The 7,168-nt window shown below is 37.6% G+C and overlaps 1 non-coding gene across 1 annotated transcript; it reads left to right on the top strand.

Moving 5' to 3' along the window:
* The first annotated feature begins 2,538 nt into the window (after positions 1-2,538).
* LOC148579836 (small nucleolar RNA R71) lies at positions 2,539-2,646 on the top strand. The gene has a single exon (XR_015895995.1). It is a non-coding gene; the product is annotated as a small nucleolar RNA R71 (small nucleolar RNA).
* Positions 2,647-7,168: the final 4,522 nt, after the last annotated feature.

Raw genomic sequence — 7,168 nt, 5'->3', positions numbered from 1 at the left:
AAAATGAAGAAGAATGGAGGGGTTTATATAGTGGAGGGAGAGGGGTTAGGTTCGGCCATTTAGGGTGGGTTTGGGTGGGAAAGTAATTTTGAATTTTGAAGGTAGGTGGGGTTTATGAGGTAGGTTTATAGGGAAGAGTGGATGGATGTGAGTGGTGAAGGGGTAGTAGGGAAGAGAGCTTGATGTGATTGGTGAAGGGTTTTGGGGAAGGGTGTTTATTGGGAAGAGAGAGGATGAATGAGAAGAGGGAAGAGAATGAGTGGAGGTAGGTGGGGATCCTGTGGGGTCCACAGATGCTGAGAAGATCCTGTGGGATCCACAGATCCTGAGGTGTCAAGGATTTACATCCCTGCACCAATTAGGCATGTAAAATGCCTTTGCATGCAATTCTGGCGTTAAAACGCCGAATTGATGCTTGTTCTGGGCGTTCAGCGCTCAGATGCAGCATGTTTCTGGCGTTGAACGCCAGTTCTATGCTTGTTTCTGGCGTTCAGCGCCAGCTTTCCTCAGTGTGTATTCCTGGCGTCTGAACGCCAGGATGCTGCTTGTTTCTGGCATTCAACGCCAGATCCATGCTCTGTTCTGGCGTTGAACGCCAGCCAGATGCTCCTTACTGGCGTTTAAACGCCAGTAAGTCCTTCCTCCAGGGTGTGATTTTTCTTCTGCTGTTTTTGATTCTGTTTTTAATTTTTCTATTTATTTTGTGACTCCACATGATCATGAACCTAATAAAACATGAAAGAACAATAAAAATAAAAAAATAAAATTAGATAAATAAAAATTGGGTTGCCTCCCAACAAGCGCTTCTTTAATGTCAATAGCTTGACAGTGGGCTCTCATGGAGCCTCACAGATGTTCAGAGCATTGTTGAGACTTCCCAACACCAAACTTAGAGTTTGGATATGAGAGTTCAACACCAAACTTAGAGTTTGGTTGTGGCTTCCCAACACCAAACTTAGAGTTTGACTGTGGGGGCTCTGGTTGACTCTGCAGTGAGAGAAGCTTTTCATGCTTCCTCTCCATGGTTACAGAGAGAGATCCTTGAGTTTTAATTACAAGGTTGTCCTTATTTAGTTGAAGGATTAATTCTCCTCTGTCCATATCAATTACAGCTTTTGCTGTGGCTAGGAAGGGTCTTCCAAGGATGATGGATTCATCTTCATCCTTCCCAGTGTCTAGGATTATGAAATCAGCAGGGATGTAAAGGCCTTCAACCTTTACTAACATGTCCTCTACTTGTCCATAAGCCATTTTCATGGAGTTGTCTGCCATCTCTAATGAGATTCTAGCAGCTTGTACCTCAAAGATTCCTAGCCTCTCCATTACAGAGAGTGGCATGAGGTTTATCCCTGACCCAAGGTCACATAGAGCCTTCTCAAAGGTCATGGTGCCTATGGTACAAGGTATTAGGAACTTTCCAGGATCCTGTTTCTTCTGAGGCAATCTCAGTTGATCCAATGCATTTAGTTCATTGGTGAACAGGGGAGATTCATCTCCCCAAGTCTCATTACCAAATAAATTGGCATTTAGCTTCATGATTGCACCAAGGAACTTGGCAACTTGCTCTTCAGTAACATCCTCATTCTCTTCAGAAGAAGAATACTCATCAGAGCTCATGAAGGGCGTAAGGAGATTTAATGGAATCTCTATGGTCTCTAGATGAGCCTCAGATTCCTTTGGTTCCTCAGAGGGAAACTCCTTATTGATCACTAGATGTCCCAGGAAGTCTTCCTCCTTGGGATTCACGTCCTCCCCTTCTTCCTTGAATTCGGCCATGATGGTTATATCAATGGCCTTGCACTCTCTCTTTGGATTCTCTTCTGTATTGCTTGGGAGAGTACTAGGAGGAGTTTCAGTGATCTTCTTACTCAGCTGGCCCACTTGTGCCTCCAAATTTCTAATGGATGACCTTGTTTCATTCATAAAACTCAGAGTGGCCTTAGATAGATCAGAGACTAAATGTGCTAAGCTAGATGGATTCTGCTCAGAATTCTCTGTCTGTTGCTGAGTGGATGATGGAAAAGGTTTACTACTGTTAAACCTGTTTCTTCCACCATTATTAAAGCCTTGTTGAGGCTTTTGTTGATCCTTCCATGAGAATTTTGGATGATTTCTCCATGAGGGGTTATAGGTGTTTCCATAAGGTTCACCCATATAATTTACCTCTACTATTGCAAGGTTCTCAGGATCATAAGGCTCTTCTTCAGAAGACGCCTCTTGAGTACTGTTGGATGCAGCTTGCATTCCATTCAGACTCTGAGAAATCATATTGACTTGCTGAGTCAATATTTTATTCTGAGCCAATATGGCATTCAGAGTATCAATTTCAAGAACTCCCTTCTTCTGAGGCGTCCCATTACTCACAGGATTCCTCTTAGAAGTGTACATAAACTGGTTGTTAGCAACCATGTCAATAAGTTCTTGAGCTTCTGCAGGCGTTTTCTTTAGGTGAATGGATCCACCTATAGAAGTATCCAATGACATCTTAGCTAATTCAGACAGACCATCATAGAATATATCCAGGATGGTCCATTTTAAAAGCATGTCAGAAGGACACTTTTTGGTCAGTTGCTTGTATCTCTCCCAAGCTTCATAGAGGGATTCACCTTCTTTCTGTCTGAAGGTTTGGACATCCACTCTAAGCTTACTAAGCTTTTAAGGAGGAAAGAACTTGGCTAAGAAAGTCTTGACCAGCTTATCCCAAGAGTTCAGGCTATCCTTAGGTTGAGAGTCCAACCATATTCTAGCTCTGTCTCTTACAGCAAACGGAAAAAGCATAAGCCTGTAGACCTCGGGATCAACCCCATTGGTCTTAACAGTATTACAGATCTGCAAGAATTCAGCCAAGAACTGAAAAGGATCTTCAGATGGAAGTCCATGAAACTTGCAGTTCTGCTGCATCAGAGAAACTAATTGAGGTTTAAGCTCAAAGTTGTTTGCTCCAACGGCAAGAATTGAGATGCTTCTTCCATGTAAATTGGAATTAGGTGCAGTAAAGTCACCAAGCATCCTCCTTACATTATTATTATTTTCGGCCATATTGTCTTCTTCTTTTTCAAAAATTTTTGTAAGGTTGTCTCTGAATTGTTGTATTTTAGCTTCTCTTAGTTTTCTCTTCAGAGTCCTTTCAGGTTCAGGGTCTGCTTCAACAAGAATGTTCTTGTCCTTGCTCCTGCTCATATGAAGAAGAAGGGAACAGAAAATAATAATAGGGATCCTTTTTACCACAGTATAGAGGTTCCCTTGTTGTTAGTAGAAGAAGAAAGGGAATAAGAGTGAAGAAGAATGGATAATCCAAACACAAGGGTGAGGATAGGAGCAGTGATTTGAGATGAAGAGAAGTGTTAGTAAATGAATAAATAAATAGAAGAAGATGAGAGGGAGGAGTTTTCGAAAATAATTTTTTGAAAAGGGGTTGATGATTTTGGAAAATTAAAGGAGAAGTAAAATTAAAATTAAAATTTAAAACAATTAATTAATTAAAAAGAATTTTTGAAAAAGAGGGAGGTATTTTCGAAAATTAGAGATGGATAGTTAGTTAGGTAGTTTTGAAAGAGATAAGAAACAAACAAAAAGTTAATTAGTTAGTTGAAACAAATTTTAAAAATCAATTTTTAAAAGATAAGAAGATAAGAAGTTAGAAAAGATATTTGAAAAAGATATGATATGAAAAGATAGGATTAGAAATATATGATTTTGAAAAAGATAAGATAAAAAGATATTTTTGAAGAGATATGATTGAAATTAGTTTTGAAAAAGATTTGATTCTTAAAATCACAATTAATGACTCGATTCACAAGAAATCACAAGATATGATTCTAGAACTTAAAGTTTGAATCTTTCTTAACAAGTAAGTAGCAAACTTGAAATTTTTGAATCAAAATATTAATTGTTGATAATATTTTCGAAAATTATAAGATAAAATTAAGAAAAGATTTTTGAAAAATATTTTTAAAATTTTCGAAAATAAATAAGAAAAATGAAAAAGATTTGATTTTTGAAAAAGATAAGATTTTTTGAATTGAAAATTTGATTTGACTCATAAGAAACAACTAGATTTTAAAAAGTTTTGAAAAAGTCAACTCAAATTTTTGAAAATTTATGAGTGAAAAAGGGAAAGATATTTTTTTTATTTTTGAATTTTTAATGATGAAAGAGAAAAACAATGAAAATGCTCAATGCATGAAAATTTCAGATCAAAACAATGAATGTATGCAAGAATGCTATGAATGTCAAGATGAACACCAAGAACACTTTGAAGATTATGATGAACATCAAGAACATATTTTTGAAAATTTTTCTATGCAAAGAAAACATGCAAGACACCAAACTTAGAAATCTTTAATGTTTGGACTCTAACAAACGAAAAATGCATATGAAAAACAAGAAAAGACACAAAACAAGAAAATTTAAAGATCAAACAAGAAGACTTACCAAGAACAACTTGAAGATCATGAAGAACACTATGAATGCATGAATTTTTCAAAAATTTTATGCAAACTTTAAAACATGCAATTGACACCAAACTTAAAAATTGACTCAAGACTCAAACAAGAAACAAAAAAAATATTTTTGATTTTATGATTTTATAATATTTTTTTTTTGTATTTTTCGAAAATTATTGAAAAAGAAAAATAAGGATTTCAAAATTTTTAATATGAATTCCAGGAATCTTGTCCTCTTAGTCTAAAGCTTCAGTCCAGGAATTAGACATGGCTCACTAGCCAGCCAAGCTTTCAATGAAAGCTCCGGTCTAAAACACTAGACATGGCCAATGGCCAGCCAAGCTTCAGCATGTAAATCAGACATTCATCAGCTAAGTCATCAAATTAACTTGCCTCTATGCTGATGGTTTGGAAGCCTCAGTCCAAAAGATTTTAGACATGGCTTTACAGCCAGCCAGGCTTCAACATGCTTCATGAAACACTAGAATTCATTCTTAAAAATTCTGAAGAACATAGATTAAAAATTTTTTTTTTCAAAAATTAAAAGAATAAAAACAAAAACTTAAAATTAAAATTAAGTTACCTAATCTGAGCAACAAGATGAACCGTCAGTTGTCCAAACTCGAACAATCCCCGGCAACGGCGCCAAAAACTTGGTATGCGAAATTGTTACTCAGGAAGTAAAATTTGTTGTTCGTTCTCTCCCTGGCAATGGCGCCAACAAACTGGTGCACAATACCATGGTCCAAACATAACTTCACAACTTCGCACAACTAACCAGCAAGTGCACTGGGTCGTCCAAGTAAAAAAACCTTACGTGAGTAAGGGTCAATCCCACAGAAATTGTTGGTATGAAGCAAGCTATTGTCATCTTGTAAATCTCAGTCAGGCGGATATTAAATGGTTATGGAGTTTTCGAATAATAATAACAAATAAACAAAATATAAAGATAAAGATACTTATGTATATCATTGGTGAGAATTTCAGATAAGTGTATAGAGATGCTTTCGTTCCTCTGAACCTCTGTTTTCCCGCTGTCTTCATCCAATCAGTCTTACTCCTTTCCATGGCAAGCTTTATGTAGGGCATCACCGTTGTCAATGGCTACATCCCATCCTCTCTGTGAAAATGGTCCAAATGCTCTGTCACGGCATCGCTAATCATCTGGAGGTTCTCGATCATAATGGAATAGGATTCACCCTCCTTTTGCATCTGTCACTATGCCCAGCACTCGCGAGTTTGAAGTTCGTCACAGCCATCCCTTCCCAGATCCTACTCGGAATACCACAGACAAGGTTTAGACTTTCCGGATCTCAGGAATGGCCATCCATGGGTTCTAACTTATACCACGAAGATACTAATAACTCGGACTCGGTCCCCTGTATTAGATATCTAAGAGATATTCATTCTAGCTTGTTTGCATGTAGAACGGAAGTGTTTGTCAGGTACGCGTTCATAAGTGAGAATGATGATGAGCGTCACATAATCATCACATTCATCATGTTCTTGGGAACGAATGGATATCTTAGAAGCAGAATAAGTTGAATTGAATAGAAAAACAATAGTACTTTGCATTAAATCATGTGGAACAGCAGAGCTCCACACCTTAATCTATGGAGTGTAGAAACTCTACCGTTTGAAAATACATAAGTGATAATGGTCCAGGCATGGCCGAATGGCCAGCCCCCATGAGAGTCTAAGATAGCATAAAACTGATCAAAAGATCTTTTAGATATAAATAAAAAGTCCTATTTATACTAAACTAGCTACTAGGGTTTACAAAAGTAAGTAATTGATGCGTAAATCCACTTCCGAGACCCACTTGGTGTGTGCTTGGGCTGAGCTTGAAGATTACACGTGTAGAGGCTTCTTTTGGAGTTGAAAGCCAAGTTGTAACGTGTTTTTGGCGTTCAACTCTGGTTTGTGACGTGTTTCTGGCGTTTAACTCTAGACTGCAGTGTAGAACTGGCGTTCAACGCCCTTTTGCGTCGTATAAACTCGGCCAAAGTATGGACTATTATATATTTCTGGAAAGCCCTGGATGTCTACTTTCCAACGCAATTGGAAGCGTGCCATTTTGAGTTCTGTAGCTCCAGAAAATCCACTTTGAGTGCAGGGAGGTCAGAATCCAACAGCATCAGCAGTTCTTCTTCAACCTCTGAATCTGATTTTTGCTCAAGTCCCTCAATTTCAACCAGAAATTACCTGAAATCACAGAAAAACACACAAACTCATAGTAAAGTCCAGAAATGTGAATTTAACATAAAAACTAATAAAAAAATCCCTAAAAGTAACTAGATCCTACTAAAAACATACTAAAAATAATGCCAAAAAGCGTATAAATTATCCGCTCATCAATGAGTTCAAGCATAAACCGCCATGACAAGGAGTTCGCCAAATGTCCAACTTATGGACTTTAACTAAAAGTGCTAGGTGGGAGACAACCCACCATGGTATAATCGTTCTTTTTCAGTCTTAAGTTTTATTTTATTTTACTCTTAATCTTATTTTATTTTATTTTTACTAGTGTTCATTCATAATTTTTGTATATTCACCTGCATTCTGTATTTGCATCTGCATATTGCATCAAAAAAAAGAGAGAAAAGCACGCGATGCGTCAGCGTCGCTGACGCGTCCGCGTCAAAGGAGCATTAGCGAAAAAAGGGAATCAAACAGAAAGTCACGCGGGAGCGTGGCTGAAGGCGTGCCTTGGGCACCTACGC

This window comes from Arachis ipaensis, chromosome B10, assembly GCF_059453495.1.
Source record: "Arachis ipaensis isolate K30076 ecotype BB chromosome B10, ASM5945349v1, whole genome shotgun sequence".
Lineage (NCBI taxonomy): Eukaryota > Viridiplantae > Streptophyta > Magnoliopsida > Fabales > Fabaceae > Arachis > Arachis ipaensis.
This window is presented reverse-complemented; position numbering and strand designations above follow the sequence as displayed.